Source organism: Sus scrofa, chromosome 8 (assembly GCF_054392235.1).
Source record: "Sus scrofa isolate SSC_HxYL_T2T_F1_AM1 chromosome 8, Sscrofa_HxYL_maternal_Yorkshire_Landrace_v2.0, whole genome shotgun sequence".
Taxonomy (NCBI): Eukaryota; Metazoa; Chordata; class Mammalia; order Artiodactyla; family Suidae; genus Sus; species Sus scrofa.
The window spans coordinates 114,108,594-114,130,253 of record NC_139390.1 but is presented as its reverse complement, the minus strand read 5'-3'; the positions used below and the strand labels follow the sequence as shown (position 1 = coordinate 114,130,253).

Sequence of the window (21,660 nt, the reverse complement as noted above, 5' to 3'; positions counted from 1 at the left end):
CCTAGACTTCCTTCTTGCAGGTCAAGGTAGAATCTGTACAATCTTCAGAACAGTGGAAATTTTAAACTCATTTATATGTGGAATCAAGGCCTTCACATATTTGTTCAGCCAGGACCCTGGAGGGTATGGGTATAGTCAGTGCTGATGACTGACCTCACCCTGCTGCTTGGAGCCCTGCTGATTGCAACATTAGTTCAATGCTGTCTGAGGAAAATTTATTGGATTTGGTTTCAGCTCCTGTTCAACAGATGAATTAGAGTACCTGAGAAAGCAGTATTCTCATGGCAAAATTCACCTAAAGCCAAGATGGTGCAGAAACATGGCATGGTTAATGTTGGAAGATAGTTTTTCATGGATCTCTTGTTTCTGTTCTTCTAAACGAAGGTTTTTTGTTTTGTTTTGTTTTACTATCTTTGTATAGCAGATAATTTAGTAGGATATTGAATAATATCTGTCTCCAGACACAGGGCAGATTCGTTTCCTGATCAAACTGATAAAAACAATGTCTCTCTCCTGGACACTGATTGGTACATTTGCTAGCGGCCCTTTATACAACCTGGAGATTTTCTTAGTCAGCTGGGATGTAAGCTCACTACATGTACAGCATCCACTTGGGTTATTCCATATCATCCCCCTGGAACTTGGAAGTTAGGGCAACCAATGCAAACAGGAAGCTCATGTTGCCTGATGTTCTGAACACAAGTCTTTGTTAGACCAAAACATTGCCTATTTTCTGCAAACATACATGAGAGGTGACAGCTATGTTGTTAGCTTGCAAGTAGACAAACCTTATACCCTCCAATAATCTTTGAATTTTTGAGATGTGATATCTACATTTACTCCTCTACCCTCCAAAGGAAACATGACCAGAACCAAAGTCTCCTATTTCTCAATAATGCGTTCTTCATGTACAACTATGATTTTTGTTATCACCCCTGAAGTGCCCAGTGGGAATATACACTCTACATGTATTTTTTGACAGAGTAAAATGTATTTCATGTATGCTCTTTTCTAATGTTTACCTAAGAATCATTTTTTTTTTCAGTGAAGAGTAACATCTGGAATTCCCTGAAATTATGTTTTCCTATGAAAATATTTCACCACACTGTGTTGATCTTAGACTTTGGAAGCTTATTTTTCTATTTCAAATTTAAACTGAGAGATTAATCAGAAACAACAGGGCTGTAGGGGAAAACAACATGCTGAAGTGAAAGTAGTTTTGGTTCTTTGAATTATAGGGATTTACTTTGTTACAAAATTTATGTACAACCTAAAGCAATGTACACTAAAAAAATATTTCCTGGGTGATTAATCTTCAGTCTTTAGAAAAAGCAATGAAGACTTGAAAGTTTTTGATAAAAACATTGAAACACTGTTTTGGATTTATATTTTAGAATTCCAACAGAATTCAAGGTATAAAATTCTCATAAAAGCTACAATAGAAATATTAATTTATGTAATTTGTGGTACTATATGTATTTAATGATTAATTAGAACATTACTGTTTTATGACATGATTATGGTATTATTACATATTAATAATCATCATGTAAACAAATGCCTACAGAAATTATTCTCAATATATGTTTATCACAATTCATGTATAAACTTGTTTCTCTAAGAAGTGAAAATTAATTCTGAGAAAAATTAACTGAGAACAACCTTAATAAAACTAACCTGATGAAATACATTTTATTTCTTTTGATGGAAAGCCAGTCTAAATCAGCTAAGTCTAAATTACAGCACAAACTTGGCAGGGCTAGAAAACAACTTTACGTGTATTTATTAGACAATCTAAATTAATTCAGCCTAAAATATTGCTTTGAAGAGAACTTTATATACCTGGAGTTAATTTGAAAATGAAGAAAAGTTTGCTCAGAAAATGGTATGAAATTTCCTGTTCAAGATGGCCGTTTAGGCTGACCATCAACTCACCCCCTCCCATGGATACATTGAGGCTACAACTACAGATGGACTAATTTCTTCTTATAGAAACCTAAAGGGTAGCTGAGTAACAACTACACGTTAGGCAAATGAAAAGAAAATCTTATCAAAGTGGGTGTGGAAGTCTAGGAAACAACCTCATCATATATCCCACCCCTAGCACAGTGTCCCACCTGGAGCTTCTCCCTGAGGATTGAAGGGTTCAAACCCACTCCCCAGACCTTTCAACTTTTAAGACATACATTTGAGAGATAAATTCACAAAGTATCTGATTCTGAAAACCAATGGGGCTCGTGTCTAGAAACCCACCAGAAGCTACAGATCATAGGAGCTGTTCTTAAGGGGCTTGTGTGCTCAGACTCACCCACCCCAAGACCCAGCTTAGAGGCAGCTGATTGTGTCCAGACTTTAAAGTGAAGGATGTACACCAGCTTATATTAAAGTTAGTCTGAGGAGCACAGAATCTAATTTAACACAGATATATTTAACATACATCTAGATATAGTTAACATATCTGGGAACTGGCTGGAACCCCCTCAGGGACAGAGATGGCAGGTTACTCTTCCAGGTGAACAAGCATCTCTGTAAGAGTTTCTTACCTGTTTTCTCAGGCACCGAGCTGACCCTCTTGCAGTCATTTTACGCAGAGTCAGGCTTTTTAAAATGCCAACCTGATCATTTCATTCTTCAGTTACAATTATTTCAATGATTTCTTATTTTTCCCTGAAAAAAAAATAGTATGACTTGAAAAAATCATGATCAAACTCTCCTATTTTTCCACATCTTTGCCTACTCACCCATGCTCAGAGTCACCTGTTTGTTTTACAGGTTCCTCACCCTGCCTGAGCATGGCTAATTATACTTTACTCACTTTGGATGCCCTCTCCTCTGTGAATCTTTCATATGTCAAACAATTTTGTTAAGTACTGTTTTGATATGCTTTCACGGAATTTTGTAATTACTTCTATCATGCCATAGCGTCTATTTCACTTTTGTCTCCTACATAGATTGTGACCTCCTCAGGCTGCTACATAGCAGGTGCTCAAAAAAAATTGATACATGAAAAAAATGTAACTGGAAAAGAACTATAGGTAATAATTCTTACCACGTCAATCCAGCTAACATCATAACTGATCTATACAAATACACTGAAATATTAACTATATGTGGTTAATATTTCTCTGGTCTCCATATAATTATATATTTACTTTCCTATATAATCTTATACTTCTCATTAGTCATTAATCCTATATAATCTTATACTTCTCATTAGTCATTAATAAATTCTGTTTCACATCAAATTACACCAGCTCACCTGATCACAGTAATACCCACATTTTGTTGGTGAATGGCGAGTGCCTGGGTAGCATTTCTTAGCAAAATAAGAAAGAACCATATTTTCCACAAAGTAACACTTATGACTTAATTTTCTAATTCAGGAATTGAACAAATTATTGGTATGTATTTTTCTAACAAAACAAAGAAAAACATTATCCTTAAAACAAATACTTCAATGGTCAGGGGAAAAAGTTGGAATTAAGGGATTTATTTGGTTCTTATATTTACCAATTTTCCAACTGTCAGTTTTGAGGCGTGGGTAGAGATTTATTCCACATTAGAAAGTCGAGATCTTTTAGTTTAAAGAATACTTGTAATATAAGATTTCACCAAGTCAACTGGATATTTATCTTTGGATATACGGCAAGAGACACAAAACATCAAACAGTAAAGGATATGAGTTAAATAGATATTTTATTGTTGAGAGTCATTTTAAGAATATTTCACACAGTAAATGCTAAAATACTAATAGGCTAGCAAATTATTCTTGCTAAATGTTTTCCAGAACTTAAGTTAGAACCCAGGAATACTAAATTCCAGTTCCCAAAATTTATTGAAAAAGTTTGTATTCTAAATACCTTCATTCTGCAAAGAAATTATAAACACTAAACTATTATTTGAGTGCTGTGCAAGAATGCTAATAGTATCAAATATATCATTTTTAGGGAAGAACTTCAAAGACAGCAAGTGATTACATTGGCATTATTGGCCAGCAAATGAAAATTTAATATTAGCTGAAGAGCAGGATACAAGGAAATTGTGAATTATAAATATATTTGGCATATTGTAGCAATATTTTATTTTGTTAATGTATTTTATTTCAAAGGTGGTAATTAAGGCAATACAAAAATTGAATTAATGTACCTGGCTTTTTGTAATTTCATAGATGTGTTTTCTAAAGTCTTAGTTTTTAAAAATCTCTCTGTGGAAGAGCATACCAGGTAACTTTAAAAATTATTGTTTTAGTTTTCTTATTGTCAATTTTTGAGGAGTGGGTAAAGATTTACTATGGTTTTCAAGATAGAGACAGGTTTTTGTTGAGAGAATATTTATAATCTAATATTTCACCAAATCACTTCGGTATTTATCTTTGTATATAAGAGAAGACACATAAACCATTAAACTGTAAAGGATATGAGGTAAATAGGTATCTTATTATTAAGGAAGTGTTGCCCTCATTCAACTTTATGCAAGGGAGAACTGTCCACATAGAATTTTCCCTTCCAGGTACTTCTCATCTTTTCCAGTTACGGTTCAGTTTCATGTCAGTCACTGTGAGAGGGACTAAAACTACAAACACAGGTAAGTTTAATACAGGGCCATAATTTAGCATCTAATGGCATGGATTCTAGAGTTAAACCTGAAGGTGAGCTTTGCTAATTACTGTGAGTTCTTTGCAAGTTACTTAATTTCTGTAAACTTGGATTTCCTCATCTATAAAATAGGGGTAATAATTATACATATGTCACTGGGTTATTGGGAGATTATTGAGTTGTTGAATGCAAAACAAAAAGGAGAAACTTTTAGTTTGAGTACAGCTGATCACAACCTCTGCCTACCTTCACACATTCAGGAGGATGGTATCAATAACTTACCCTTCATTTCTCCATAAACATCCCACCCACTAACTTTAAATATAGATGGGATGTTTTATTTTTTTCAAAGCCTCATTACGTAGACTGAAGTAATGAGTGAGAGCAGATTTGGGTCAACTGAGATGCTGGAGGAAGAACAGTGGAAAATGGAAGGGAAGGGAAAGCCAGAGGAAGAGAGTCAAGAGGGAACTCTATGAGAGATTTGTCAGAGAAATCTGGAATATGGGTAAGCAAGATTTTTTTTTTTTTTTGGAAGCAGCCACATTGTGTGTGAGAGTTATTACCAGAATGGTAGAGATGGAGAAGAGGGATAATTAAATAAATTTACTGAATTGTGGAGATGTCCTCATATTTAAGTGTTTCTTTTTAATTAAAAAACCCCTATTTTTGGTTGACAATATATTCTCTGAGTGAAATAACCATGCAAAGTAAGAAGCTATTCCAACTCTATGAAGGTTATACATACATATATGTAAGATGTACAACAGCTTTTCTGCCTAGGAAATTTCCTAGTTCGAAGGTAAACTAGAGGCAAGTCTATAATTACTATGCATGGCTTTACTTCGAGCAACCACAGTTTATCTGTTCCTCTAAATCTCAGCAGTGTGGTAATATTGAGAAATTTCCTCCTTTGTAGCATAAGTAACAAATAAAACCATTCTATTTTTCTGGACAAAGGGTGTTTTTACTCTGCACTTTTTTTTTTTTTTTTTTTTGCAGTGTTGGGGATAACGTTTAATTTTTCAAGGAAGAGAACACTTGAATTCAACCCAAAAACATTTTCCCACTGAACTAGATATCTTGATTATGCTTATTCTGTTTGTGACATAAGCAGATATTTCCAGCGGCTCCAGCAAGAGTTTGATTATGCTTAAAAGCACTGTAGGGCTGCACACACAATAACAACATGATTTGGAGTCCAGATGACCTAGGACTTACTCCTTATTTTATTCATAGTTGCATGTTACTTTTTTTTTTTTTTTTTTTTTTGCTTTTTAGGGCCACACCTGCATCATATGGAAATTCCCAGGTTAGGGGTCAAATCGGAGATGCAGCTGCTGGTCTACTCTACAGCCACAGCAACTTGGGATCCAAGCTGTGTCTGTGACCTACACCACAGCTCACTGCAATGCCAGATCCGTGATCCACTAAGTGAGGCAAGGCTTGAACCCGCATCTTCATGGACCCTAGTCAGATTCATTTCTTCTGTGCCACAACAGGAACTCCATAATTGCAAGTTCTTATACAGAATTCTCCGTCTTCAACAGTGAACACAGTACAAGCTTCAGTAAGAAATATTTTTGGATGTTATAGTTGCCATTCCAAAACAGAGGGGGCTAAAGAAATGAATGGCTTCAGGGAGCAGATTTTTTGATTGACTTCTCAATGCACGGCACCAAAGGAATAATTCAAAGGAAAAATGGACAAAAGGAAGGAAATCACATTTTGAAATTTATACATTTCATACTTTGGGTCATTAGGAGCATATTGCCTTTTCAATTTTGACAGTGTTTTCAAATATAGGTATAAACAACATAAATAAATGTCATTCCATCATTAAAAAGTCAGATTGTTAAGCTTAAAGCCACTTGTATTCTTTCCCAGAGCTTTAAGACTACAGGGAAATATTGAACACAACAAAATAGTTATTTTAAAAATATAATAGTAATTTCATGTAGATCAAGTAACAATAGATTTGAAAACAGATTTACAGAACTATCCCAGAATTCTTAGCACATTTTTTCGCTATTTGCTAACAAATCAAATTGCTTTGTTATTGAGGATATTATGGCCTTCATTTGTCTAAGAGCCTCTGCAAGTCTAACTGTTAATATTGCTAGGGACTTAGCACAGAAAACACTAACAATGGATACAGAAACCTGAGAAGGATCCTCTCAGTAGTTACAATGCTCTGGTCAGTATATATGGTCTAGCTATTTTAAACACACAGACACACACACAGAGTTTAATTTGTGGTTTCTATTATGTTCTATTACTGGCATGATGGTCCACAGCACTTAAATTAAGTACAGACATTTTATCACTGCAGCTGAAGAGTAAGAAAATGGAAGCAATAACAATGAAATGTAGTTCAATTATAAAAATTCAATAGATTCTAAAATATATGTGACCAAAACAAATCACTGAGGAGAATAATTTGAAAATTATAACTGAATGTTATACACGTTATTTGGCATGCTGCAATAAATATTACAATTATATAAACTCTCATATTAGCAAGAAATTAGGCAAATACTGCCTTGTATATTATACATCATATATTATGTTATATTATAATATTTATCTTTACAATGACTAGAAACCAAATTATTAAAAACATTTCTTTGAATAAACAGAGCCAGAGAAGAAGCCTGACTTAGATAAAGCACATCTGAGCTTTTTCAGACAAGTTGAAATTGTAAATTCATTCAGCATTGTTCATCATCTTAAAAAAAAAAATCAGAAGCAAACTAGATTTGTGGTAGATTCCAAACAAAGCCGTATATTTTTTCCTGCCCTATAAACTCCTTGCCTTGTGAACTGCCCTGCCACTCTGAATCAGGGCCTTCTGACTTGCCTGGGATAATGCCATGTTAGCAAATGAGATGGAACCAGAGGTTTGACAAATACTTGCACAGAGGGCTCATCATCTTTTACAGCTCCTGGGGATCCTGCTACCTACCAGGAAAATAAGCCCAGTTAGGCTACCCGATGATGAGACGCACACACCTGCACACCTGGTAACTCCATCAACCTGGGTGACAGTCTGCAAGCCATTCACATGAGTGAGGCCATACTAGAGAATCAAACTACCAGAAGATCAACCTGTTGACCAGAGGTGCAAGAAAGAGCCCAGCAAAAATGAACTGAGCTAGCTCAATTCAGAATAATTGCCCAAATAACCTAAAAAACTGTGATATAAGTAAATGGTTAAAGTTTTAAGTCACCTTGTTTTGAAGTGGTCTGATACACAGCAAAAGCTACTCACATGAAGAATTACAAACTAAATATTATACCCTAGGGATTGCTTAACTATATTACATACCATGCTTAAAGTGGAAAGTTATACAGTAAATTTAACAATTATAAATATATATCTATATATAGAAGGATCCCTTATAATAATAAGACTTAGGGACCATCATTTATTCTTTTTTCTTACAATGTATTTAATCATTTTTCAGTAACTTTACACGTCAACACATTATATTTGTATGTCAACCTGGTAAAGTAGCAGTATTTTTATCTCTCTTATTGTATATAGGAGGAAATAGAGCACAAATCAGTTAAGAAAGATAATTGATTTGAGCTGAGATGGTCTGGCTAAGAAGCTCTACTCTCAACCATTATATTGCTTCTTGTGACAAATTTTCATAATACATTGTAGGGTAAATTCAACAGAAAACAAAATGTTATGTAAATTATAACCCAAATTTTTGTTTAAAAAAGTAGTAGTTTGTACAGAGTGTACAAAAATAAGAAATGATATGAGCATTTGTTTCCTGTTGCAACTGTTAGAAATTTCTGTGACTCTAAAAGCTTAAACAACACAAAATTATTATCTTACAGTTCTCTAGGTCAGGAGTCCAGTATAAATCTCATCAGACTAAAATCAAGATATTGGTTGGGTATATTTTTTTGTGTGTGTGGAGAATATAGGGAAGAATGTGGTTCTTTCCACTTCATCATATTGGCAGAATTCAGTTTATTGAGATTGTTGGACTGACATCTTTGTTTTCCTGTTGGCTGTAGACTGAAGGTGGTTTCTGGCTTCTAGAGGCAGCCGCTTTGTCTCCTTGTCTCATTCCTCTGTTTTCAAAGGCAGTGATGATAGGCTGACGACTTTTCATGTTGTATCTCTCTGACATGCTCTTATCATGTTGTTTTCCACTTTTAAGAATTCATGTGATTAGATTGGGCTCACCTAGACAGTCTATGATGATCTCTTTTTATCCAAGTTACTTATCCTTAATCACATCTGCAAAATCCCTATTACTATGTAACGTAACATAGTCAGTTTCCAGGGATCAGGACATGGGCATCTTTGGGGGGCAATTTTATCCGTCAAACACATTTCATAGAGATATATGTTTCAAAGCTATCAATTGTTATTTCTGAATTATTTTATCTTATAGGTGATTTTTTTCATTCTTTTGGTTTAACAGAATTCTGTGGTATTTCTGTAAACAATGTATTACAATATTTGTATAAAAATTTGTATTCATTTTGTATTTCTTTAAAAAATATTTAGGGTATATTTTTCAGATACTTAAATTTTTGTATCTTTTAAATATAAATACTATTATTTAATTAACAGTGCTTATAACTCAGGCTTATTTTATTGCTATAGTTAAAATCATTGTGGGAGTTCCCGTCGTGGCGCAGTGGTTAACGAATCCGACTAGGAACCATGAGGTTGCGGGTTCGATCCCTGCCCTTGCTCAGTGGGTTAACGATCCGGCGTTGCCGTGAGCTGTGGTGTAGGTTGCAGACGCGGCTCGGATCCCGCGTTGCTGTGGCTCTGGCGTAGGCCGGTGGCTGCAGCTCCGATTCAACCCCTAGCCTGGGAACCTCCATATGCCGCGGGAGCGGCCCAAGAAATAGCAACAACAACAACAACAACAAAAAAAAAGACAAAAATAAATAAATAAATAAATAAAAAATAAAAAAAAAAAAATCATTGTGGAGTTACTGCTGTGGCACAGGAGTTAAGGATCCAGTGTTGTCTCTGGAGCAGGTTTGATCCCTGGCTCAGTGCATTGGGTTAAGGATCCAACATTGCCGCAGCAGTGGCATAGGCTGCAGCTGCTGCTGAGATTTGATCCCTGACCTTGGAACTTCTGTATGCCACAGGGACAGCCAAAAAAGAAAAAAAAAAAAATCATTATGTCATATTGCATAAAATTAGACTTGTTTTCAAATCTATCTAATTTACAGGTTATACTGCTTTTCTAGTATTTGTGTCCGGAATTATAAAGTATTAAAAACTAGAAGTTTAGGAGTTCCTGTTGTGGCTCAATGGTTAACAAATCTGACTAGGAACCATGAGGTTTCGGCTACGATCCCTGGCCTTGCTCAGTGGGTTAAGGATCCGGCATTACTGTGGCTGTGGTGTAGGCTGGCGGCTATAGCTCCAATTAGACCCCTAGCCTGTGAACCTCCATATGCCATGGGTGCAGCCCCAGAAAAGACAAAAAAAAAAAAAAGAAGTTTAAAATATTCTGACTTCTTTTATTAGCCTATTGTTGTATTACCACTTATAAATTTCTCATGAATGAAGTTAGTAATCCTTCTTGAACATGTTTTTATTTCCTTCCACAAATTCTGAGTTCAGTTAGTTAATTATCCATTTTGACGTAGTCTAGAAGTTCTCAGAAGACTAGCATTTTCAAAAGTATTATTAAAATGTTGGTGTCCATTTATTAAAGTGCAATTGTGACACTGTTGATGTTTTAAGCTCTTATTAACTCACATTCTCTATGTCTCTCTGCCCCCTTTTCCTCTCCTTGTTCTTTTCTCTTATCTCCTGTCCTTACAATGTTGTCTCTTTCCTTAATATCTTAGCATTTTTTGATTCTTATTTCCAACTCCAGTTACTTTTTTTTTTGGTTTTTGATTTCTTTTAGGGGCTTAGATGATACATTGTTAGTCTTACTGAACTCTCAGTATTCTATACACATGGCACATGACAAATAATATATGTAATGGGATGGCAAGGAATACTGAACATGCACAATGCATATGTTTCTTTGCTCACATGCACACTTCATTATTCCATCAAACATCACTTACAAATATCAAATTCAAAAATAAAATTATTATGACTTTTATGATGATGACAGCAGTGCACTAAATTACGGGCAGTGTCCTTTTTAGTATAGGTCCTACGTAACAGCACAGCCTGTATACACATGAAACCCTTCCATGTCACTTTCCCTATTTTCTTACTTATGCTTCCTATGATTACCTCGTGGACAAATCTTTATTTATTTTAAGGAAATCACCAAAATTGCAATACTAGCGGCGATCACAATGCAATGCTGACATTAGTCAGAGAGTATCTGAATTCCCACTGCTGGTGACAAACAGGGGGCTAGTTGCTCAACTGATAATGTATACTGACCTACAGTACTGCAGATACTTAGACCATTTGCAGAGAATGAAATCAGGTTCAAGTAATAAGGAAAACATTTTATGCAATAGCTCAAGCACTTGAAAAATGTTGGAGCAACAGTATTTATAAAGATATCAAAGTTGGCTATATTTTATTTACCAACCTAGAAAAAAAAAAGAGAATGACATATTTAGCCCTGTCCACTATCAACTCAAGGTACACTGCAAAATTTATAGAGATCCACCTCTCTAGTAACTAGAAGTCAGACTCCGCCCAGAATCAATCCCATGTTTTGATTTCAAGAGCTGAAAAAAATACCAAAAATTATTAAATTCACAGCCCCAGAATGTATTTACTGAAAAACTTAAGCCCTTGATAAAGACCCACTGGGAACAAAAGATTCAGAAAAAGACACCAGATAGATTCACTTACTGTGAACCTCAGATTTTTTTTTTTTTTTTTTTTTTGGCCCTCTGAATTGGTGGAAATGTGCCCCATCTCTTACTATAGAGAGAAAAGTTACACTGCCTTAAGATCAAGAATGGCCTTATCTAAGGTAAGTAGTATGTTAACGACACGTTTCTTCATGTACTTTTGCCTCCTGCATTCATTGCCTCTAAACTGATAACTAATGTCTCAGCATGAATCAAGCAAGAAGTATGGGCTATGTTATATGAAAAAAAAGGATTATCCATTTGCAAAAATTTCATAAGCTGGCCAGCGTCTAACAGGAGAAGAATAAATTCTGAGGTTGTAATGTGCAACCTGGTGACTATGGTGAGTAATATGGTATTGTATACCTGAAAGTAAATGGCTGAGAACAGATCCTAAGCATTCTTACCACATGAAGAAGTGGTATCTATGTGAGATGATAGATGTGTTAATTATTATGATCTCGTTAATCATTCCACAATGTATAGGTATATCAAACTATCACATTATATACTTTAAATATATAAAAAGTTTATACTCTAAATATATACAATAATTGTCTATTATTCCTTAAAAACTTGGGGAAACACCCAGCAGAAACCAGAAGAATAGATATGGAGGTGAACTTTGAGTAATAAGGAAAAAAATTGAGTATTTTGCAAAGAGGAAAGAAGGAAAGATATAAAGCTGGTTGGCAAGAGAGTGTATTGCTACTGGAGTGACACCTGATTAATCAGTATTAAAAGGCTGGTACATTTGATGAAAACCCTGCAGCCAGTCCTAATACACTGCTGAAGTAGTTCTGTATCAGTTTTTCATTGTCATAGTAATACTGTGAAAAGAATAAACAAAAAACCCAATGACCTAAAAGAGTAATCATTTATTTACCTGCCAGTGGGTTTTTCTGTTCTAGATTTGGCTCAATTTATGTCAAGTAGATTATCTCAGGCACATGATATCATCAGACAGGTGATATGAACATTGCTGTTCTAGTAACCACCTCCATGCATGTACCTCTTGGAGATTAACCAAGAGGAGAATAACCTTCTCTCACCCTCTTTGGGATTAATTTATACTTGCTTGGATGGTGAGGCAGAGGTTCAAGACAAACAACTGAAGTTTGTAAGGCTCTAGGTTAGATACATGTACATTATCTTTTCCACTTCAATTTCTTCATTTTATTGGTCAATTCAAGTTTAAGACCCAGCTGAGATTCAGAGAGTAAGGAAATGTGTTCTTACTCTTGAACACAGTTATATCGCAAGTTAGGTAGCAGAAGAAATAGATACTTGAGCTATTTTTTAAATATTCAATCTCCTTCAAAGCTTGGGGGAAAATATAATAATAACTGCCTTGACAGATATTGAAAAAAGGAGTCAGAAGACTTAGAGAGATGGGCATGTTAGGATGGACTTACTGTGTGAGAATGGGAAGCCTATCTGCATCTATTGTGCCAGAAATGGTATCTTTAGTAGAAGAAATTCACACAGCCTCTGGCATTTGATGTGTTGCTATTGATTTGGCAAATGTGTCTTTTTCTAGGTCCTGACAGAAGAGACCTTTGACATGTCCCATGCCTGTTCTGAGACACACTTCACACCTGGGAAGGTAGGATCAAAGGGCTACCTGTTTTAAGTGAAGCAGAGAGCAAGAGATGAATCTGCAGCAGGTCGAGTTATCTGTACAAGGAGTGTAGGCCAACTGTGAAAGGGGAGTTGTGCAGATCACTAGGATATTGGAGCAAGGTCATGCCTTCTTCAGTACAGAAATATTAGTAATCAGTAAGTAGTAATTACTATTGGTTTTTGAAAAGTAACCTTTCTCATTCTCCTAGACCTAGAAGAGACTCAGAACCTAAAACATTGCATCATGAGACCATGAAACTGATTCTGCTCAATTTCATGGTCTCTTGATGGGGTACAGGTGAGTTATATGAACAGAACTCAACATCAGCTACATTTGCTCCACCAATACTTCTCCTTCAGCTAAGAACTGGATTCATACAATCTGCTGATGAAGGAGGAAAATACCAAGGACAGGGAGAAAAGTGGGAAAGTGAAAGAAACAGATAGTAGCACTAAAAACTCAGTCAGGGCCTTTACAATTTGATTTTACCCCCAACTATTATTTTAGATACATTCAGTATTATCAAAGACAATATGAAGAAAAGTCAAGGATAGAGAATAAACATTTTCTTCAACTTACATTCTCACTGCTGAATCAATATGCCCCTGGCTTCAAATTAGATGTACTACCCAATATGGATTCCACTTCAAGGCAGGCTTCAGTTTCTCAAAGAGTTTTTTCATAATAGCTTTGTTCGTTTCTGTTACTCTTATCCTCTGTTCCGTTTCAAAAATACCCCACCATTTTTTTTTTTTTTTCTGGAGCAGGGAACCAGCAGACAGTACTACTTTACTGTCTAGAAAAGAACTAAGAAGAGAACATCTTTGGTAGTGTTTACCTCTCAAGGTTCTTTCTTTCCATGTTTGCTTCTCCATATTCTGTTTTAAAATCTAAAGCAATCTTTATACAGATGCATATATTGATCCAGCATTATTCTTGCTCTTTACATACCAAATTTTCTTAAGTCCATCTTTTTCATAAGCCCTTAGCACCTGTTCTCTAAGCCATTTTATCCTTTTTCCTTCACACATAGTATTTTATATTATTCTGCTTCAAGACACTTAGCTTCCCTTTCTAACACCTTTTATACATATATCGACTGCCTACCTCATTTTCTTTTCAATTTTTATCCATAGTAGTCATAACATATGATGTAAGAATTTATTTATTTGATCTCTATGATACCATAGTTTATTTCAATAAAGATAACTTTGAAAAGAATATAGGATTGCCATAAAATTTTAATATTTTCTTCAGTAAATTATAAAAGAAAATGAATTTCTAGCAGAATCCAAGGGTTTTTTTTTTGAGAACTATACATTAGCTGTTAAAATTGTATTGCTTCATTTTTAATAATTTTACAGTCTTTAAAGATATATTTATCAATTATAGTTTAATTACAAAATCAGTATTATTTTAAACTCATTTTGAAAAGCATCCATAAATGTAGTCTGTATATATTGAGTTAAACCAAATACTTTAAAAACCAAAATATAAAATGATTTTAACTTGCATGTAAAAGTTGAGTGCATTATAAGTTTATAAGAAATTTATTTATATGTTTTATTTTTCTGATGGTCACTTTTTGAGATATCTTTAATACAAAATAAGTTAAAGCAAAGAACTAAAATTATTCATTATTTATCTCATACGCATAATTATTACTTATGTTTTGTTATATATCAATCCATATATTTATCTCAGTATTCTCAACTATTTATATTAATATTAATATAAATATGTAAAATATATCACAATTTTTCAATAAATCACATTTTATAGTTTATTCATAATTACTTGACACTATATTTTATATAAATATTCTTTGTTGTCAACTGTTTCTCTTAAGAATGATTTTTTTTTTTGGTCTTTTTTCTTTTTAGGCCCACACCTGTGGCATATGGAGGTTTCCAGGCTCGTGGTCCAATCAGAGCTGCTGGCCTACACCACAGCCACAGCAATGTGGGATCCGAGCTTCATTTGCAACCTACACCACAGCTCATGGCAATGCCAGATCCTTAACCCACTGAGCGAGGCCAGGGATCGAACATGCAACCTCATGGTTCCTAGCTGGGTTCGTTAACCACTGAGCCACTACAGGAACTCCCAAGAATGATTTTAATTATCCCATTTTGATTTTACTATCAGTTGGTGTACAATGACAATCATTTATCAGTGTGTTCTAGGTGTTCTTCAGTGAGGCAGCTATAAAATCTTAAGGGCTCTTAATAATAAAAATGTATTACTTCTGTGGCATGTCCAATAAGAAGTCATCAAGATCACAGGTGCACATCATCTGAATCTTGCATTTAGATTGGCGGAGGAATTAAAATCTCTAATGCTGCACAGTGAGAGTGTTAGAGAGAAGGGCAACAAGACAAACCATTAACTAACTCTTAATTGCATTGAGGAGCAATTCACCTATATATTTTTTTGTTTTTCTCTTTTAATTTCCCCAATACATTATTTTTTTTTCTACTATACAACATGATGACCCAGTTACCCATATAACATCTGGAATCTAATATACGACACAAATGAACATATGTTATTGTCACACTTATTTAATTGACAAAATATGTGGAGTTTCCTAATTATATCTTATCATACTAGCTGTATATGGTCATATTCAACTAAAATACAACAGAATTATAATATTAACTTGCTTCTGTAACAAATTGAGAAGTGAAATATTCATGAATACTAACATCAATGGACTTTTAGTCCTCAAATACAATGACCTCCTTCTCCTTAAGGAAGACAATTTAGAAGTCCTATTCAGTCACAGTTTTATGGAGGATACACAATAATATTTTTAGTTGGTGGTGTTGCACATAAATCCTCACTTCAAATATGCACATGCCCTAAAGCAGCCATTAGGAAAGCAACTAAATACTTCTATCTATCTACCTATCTATCCATCTACCTATCATCTATCATCTATATCTACTTATCTATCTCTAGATAGATATACATAGATGATACATATCATCTTAATTTGCTTAATGTAAAGACTTAGTTTCTAAATAAGATCTCATCCTGAGGTACTGGCAGATATGACTTCAAAATATTTATTTTTGAGAGAAAATGATTGAACCCTTAATACTTACAACATATTCAGTAAACAAGAAGAGAAACTTTTTGAACATCCCTAATGACTCTAACATTTACTTTTCAGTTTTTAAGTAACTTAATAATGATCCTCTGAATACTTATCTCTACAAACTATTGTGCTATATTTTAATAGAAATTTCTTAAAGTAGAATTACTTTGTTAAATATGCTGACAGTTTCTACGGTTTTGTTAAATCAAATAAAATTGAATCAAACTGTGTTCCAACAGCAAGTTTTAAATGTTTATTTAAACACTTGTTATTTCCTTTTTGATTTGATTACCAACAATTTGATGAGAAACTTCACATTATTTTATTTTTACATTAGTATTTTAACTTGCATTCATTTTTACCAGCAACATCTTTTTTCCTTTGTAGTAATTTGTGAATGGACTATTAATGTTTGTTGAAAATTTGCTATTTGAAGGGTATTTGTTCTTCCTGATTTATTATAGGCTAATTTATATATTAAAATATTAAATTTACTTTCATGGTTGTTTCCTTTTCTTTGTACCATAGATCACATATTCATTAGATATTTCACATGTAAACCAAGATCAGATATTCATCTGTATTTTATTATTACTTTTCTTGCAAAAAAAAAATTCTAACCCTCCACTCCTTCTCATTTCTGGTACCTCCTAGTCAGTTTTCCAAAGTGAGATTGCTCCTTTTTAAACTGTATCTCCTATAAAAAATTATAATATTTAGTTGGCTTTCCCTTTTCCCCAACTTTGAAAGCAGCCACTTCACAACATCTATTCACTACTGAGTGCCTAGAACTTATTCAGTGCCTGGCACAGAGCAGAAGATCAGTAAAGTTTCTAACAAATGAATAAATGAATGAATTGACATTTATCCGAATTTAGCCACTTTCTTGAAGATAACTCTTTAAATTAAAAAAAAATTCCTATAACTGTTATTGATTTATCCATTGTCATTCAAATTTTTGTCTTAAAATTTTTTGTAAAATTTTTTTTCATTTCAAAGTTATAGAACTATGCACATTATTTCTTTTTATTTCTGTGGTACAGCAAAATTTTAATTTTAATCATTTTGTGTCTGATTTCTTTATTGATCACATTCTCTACAATGTATTTTGTCCTTGACTCCTGGCTTAATTGGTTTCAAAGTGTCTACAATTTCTAGTTATCAATACAGAAGATAGTATTAACTAAATTTTTATTTGATACTTATGTTGAGGGGTTCCTACTAATATAATTAGCCAAAATATTTTTATTGTCCCAACATGTGCAATAGATACTATTTTCTATTAAACTAAATTCACCGTAGCATATAAAGCATTTGATTGAGTCAGTAGCCTGTAGAGAATAAGACAGTTTTCCTCAGTGATGTTGCATCAAGATTTCATAGTCTATTTTACACTGGCTGCAAAAATATAACTATTGAAATAAAACTCATAAACATTGGTTTCAAACTATATTAGCTTAGAAACAAAATGTTGGTTTCCCCTAGGAAACTTCTGGCAAATTTTACCATATATTTGACAAAGAGATTCTCCTAATTTTTCAAGTTCTCCACACACTAGTTTTAATGCCTTGTGGCTGGTCAATAGTGCTAATTTTTATTTCAGCATCAATTGTATTTTCCAATTTTTATTTCTTTTTACCAAGTTTATTCTCCTCTATACTGACTGAAGTTCTTACTTATTCTTTTTCCATTTTATAAGGTTTGAAAATAATAGAAGAGAAATTCATAGACCTAAACTCTCCACCCTATTACGAATTCTATTGTAATCATAGCAATTTTTAGTTGATTTAAGTGTGCTTCATAAATTTGAAGATTTAGTATATTTATTTTAATCATGAGTGCAACAGAATCGTAAATCAAAATTCAATTGTTTTCAGTAGCCTGATATATTTGGTAACATCAAATTATTTGTCTAGTTTTTACTGTATCAGAAATACTCATTTAAAATTGTTCTGATGAGTAATAACAAGCACATACAAGCAAGTTCTTTCAGAAATTCTCAGTAGAAGTGATGTAATGAGCTATTATTTCTTTGGGCATTCTCCATAAACATTAGCAATAGCATTTTTAATGTTATATCCCTGGATAGAGGTCATTTTGCTTATTTAAGGCAGTGATATCACTTTGTCAGTTGGTTCTATAACTGAAGGACTGCTTGTTTTAACCATGGCTATCACAAAGGCCTAAGTTCATTAGCTTGGATAACTGCCCAATGTTACAAAGAATGTTGAAACTCCTCCTCTTGTCTTTTTGTACTAGTAGAGTCCCCATTCTTTTGTCTTTAATGATCTTTCTGAGATGATGTTCAAGTCCTCTTTTTCCTCAACTCATTAGAAATATTTTTGTATCTTAGGGAACTCTGAGATCACATAGTGCTGGCATAAAACCAGGGAAGATATTAACATTAGGGAAGGTGATGGTGAAATCTTGGAAAATGGCAGTACAAACATTTCTATTAAGTATACGTCCCAACTCCATACCAACCACTAATGTTTCTATAATCAAATAGCTCTTTGAGGTCTGAGAGTTAGAATTTAAAAAAAAAAAAATGTGGTCCAAAGGAATGAAAATAGTTACAAATGTTTTTCCCTTAGTCAAATCATATCTGGGAGACCACAGGTAGAATACCCCAGGGCATGTGCTCATGTATAGAGATTTTGGAAAATCATTGTTTTGAGCAGGTCTATGAGGTGGAAAGGAAAAGTGGCATTCTCTTTGACTTTCAAGAGGCTGAAAATTAGTAAGTCAGATAGACTGAAGCCTCTTTAACCTTAAAGCTCGAAAAGCTCTAGTTTCTAGCCAACACCAGGAATAGAAAAGCTTCTTCTTAGCTCCCAGATAAGGGACAGACAACTTCTAAGCTGGTGTGCTCTAGCCCACAGAGGAGATCTAATAATTCTGCCCCTGCTCCAACCCCCAGGGTCCACTTATCCTAGAACCTGAAGCCATGCTCCAAGAAGCAGTCAAAAACCTCTGACAATGTACCTAAAGTGTTCTAGCAGCCAGAAAAAAAAAAAAGGAAATAAAGAAAAAGAAAAACAAACTGAACATATCAAACAGATAAATCATAATAAAGTAGAATTTTTGGAAGAGAGAGGTGAAAATTTGAACAACAATGAGAGGAAGAGAAAGAGGGAGAATGATTTTAGGCTATAAAATTAAAAGAAAACCCAAACTTAGTATAGAGAAACTTATTTGATAGCATATTGCAAGAAGAGGAAAGGTACTACTGTAGCATGGGAGGGGCAGTAGTATAATAGGGAGAACATTCTGCTCTTAAGATCAGTACGTATCTCAATAATTTTTCTTTTATGGAGAAAACTAATAAGGTTAGAAAGAACCAGGTATGAACAAGTGGGATGAATGGAAGTGGCATGACTGGACAGTAGATCAGAAAATGTTTTACCTATTTTCAGGGTAGGCTAAGGAGGGCTGGTAAAATGGTTCAGGCTGAAAGTGGGTGAAAATTAAGAGACCTCTGGGAAGGAGAGAAAATTAACCAAAGTTCAGTTAACAAGTGCTTTGTTCCAATAGACCAGCCAAGCATTGTACGAGATAACACATGGGAATTTGAAGGATCTGTGTTAGGTCTTAAGTACACATGAAGATTACCATGAGTTTTATCTGTCATCAGGATATGAGTGGTTCTTTGTATTAGGCCCTTTTTAGCACACACTGAGTGGGGAGATTTCTTAATCTTCACTGTTTTCTAGGATTAAAGGCCTCAAGTAAGGTCAATACTGTCAAGGAGTGTTTTTATAGCACAAAACAGTGGAATTTTAAAAATACATATGTATGTTGTATATATGTATATATATTTTTTCTTTTTTTAGGGCTGCACCCACGACATATGGAAGTTCCCAGGCTGGGGGTATAATCAGATCTACGGCTGCCAGTCTATGCCACAGCCACTGCAATACCAGATCCGAGATGCATCTGTGACCTACACCACTGTTCATAGCAATTCAGGAACTTTAACCTACTGAGCAAGGCCAGGGATTGAACCCACATCCTCATGGAAACTAGTCAGGTTCATAATCCGCTGAGGCACAACAGGACTCCTATATTCCTTAACTGTAAACGATCAGGAGATAAATGGAAAGAATTTTTACTATTGCATAGATAAATTCTACCTGAAAGATTAAATGAAAGAAATATCATAAAACTTAGTGCAGAATTTCAGAAAATTAAAAATCAAGAAGAAAGAAACATAATGATTAGAGCAAATAATGGCAGTTAATGCACAAAAGTTTAAAGAATTGTGAAGGATATTTTAAAATAATCAAATTAAGAAGACACAAACATAAAATAAATGATAAATTAAAAATATTTTTTGAGGTGAAATTCTGCTGTTTTAACTTTTTTTCCAAGTTCAAGACAAGACTGGAAAGAACACACACACACACACACACACACACACACACATTGGTAAAACTTTTCAATTCCATGGACAAACAGAAAATCTTACAAGCTTCCAATTAGAGAAAATAAATGACTTGTAAAAATAGAAATAATAAAAGACTGATATTAGGTTTCTTATCTATAAAACTGGAGACTAGAAGATTGTGACTATGATCTACATAACAAAACATATAAATAAGCCTAAAACTCAATATACTTATATGTGACTAAGAAATACATCATTCATTAATCTGGGTGATAGAAAGATATTTGCAAAGTTTGAGGATCTAGAGATTGTATCATTTATATTCTAAAAATATGAAGGAAATACTTTGTAAAAAGACAGAACACTTCAATAACCCAAACTAGAACTGGCAACAGGGAAAGATGAAAAAAGATTATGGTGAGTAATCAACAATTCTATTGTCTCTCTCTTTTATCTACCTATGTAAGTGTGTTTAAATCCAAAATAGATAGTATTAATAGAGTCTCTCAGCTCGTAATATTTATACTGAAAAGGATAAAGTATAATACACATACTTCAAGGAAAAGCAGAATAATAAATACTGGGTCAAACAGCAAAGCCAGATGGGAGGAATGCGGGGATAAAAATATCTTATAGATCATAGCAGGGCAGGTGAAAATTCAAAAGTCACATTAGTTTAATAGTTTCTTCCAATTTATGGAGGAACACAGCAATGGAAGAATAGATCTGTTCAGTAGAACCACCAGATTAACTACAGGGAAAGAAGACGATTAATAGTATATGCGTATCGAACTGGCCAAAAGAAAAATCTAATCAAACAAAAGAATTAAAATATTATTAGAAGTTCTCTGTGGGTCAGTGGATTAAGGATCCAGCATTGTCACTGCTGTGGCTCATGTCACTGCTGTGGTATGAGTTTGATCTCTGGCTTGGGAATTCCACATCCTGTGGGTATGGCCAAAAACAATATTAAAAATTAACATATATATATTATTACTATAATATCTCTCTCTCTTTCTCTCTCTATATATATATTCTGTTAAAGATAAAAGTGTCATTAAATATTAAAATTATCCTACTGAGTTAGAGAAAATACACAGCTCTACATTACTTAAAATTA

General features: G+C 34.0%; 1 long non-coding RNA gene across 1 annotated transcript in view; it reads right to left on the bottom strand.

Annotated features, from left to right (window-relative positions):
- Positions 1–385: 385 nt before the first annotated feature.
- Positions 386–21,660, bottom strand: part of LOC146400989 (uncharacterized) — a 153,862-nt gene continuing 132,587 nt past the window's right edge. Inside the window, exon 3 of the long non-coding RNA XR_014813138.1 lies at positions 386–2,667. This is a non-coding gene — a long non-coding RNA (uncharacterized LOC146400989). The remainder of the gene's footprint in view (positions 2,668–21,660) is intronic.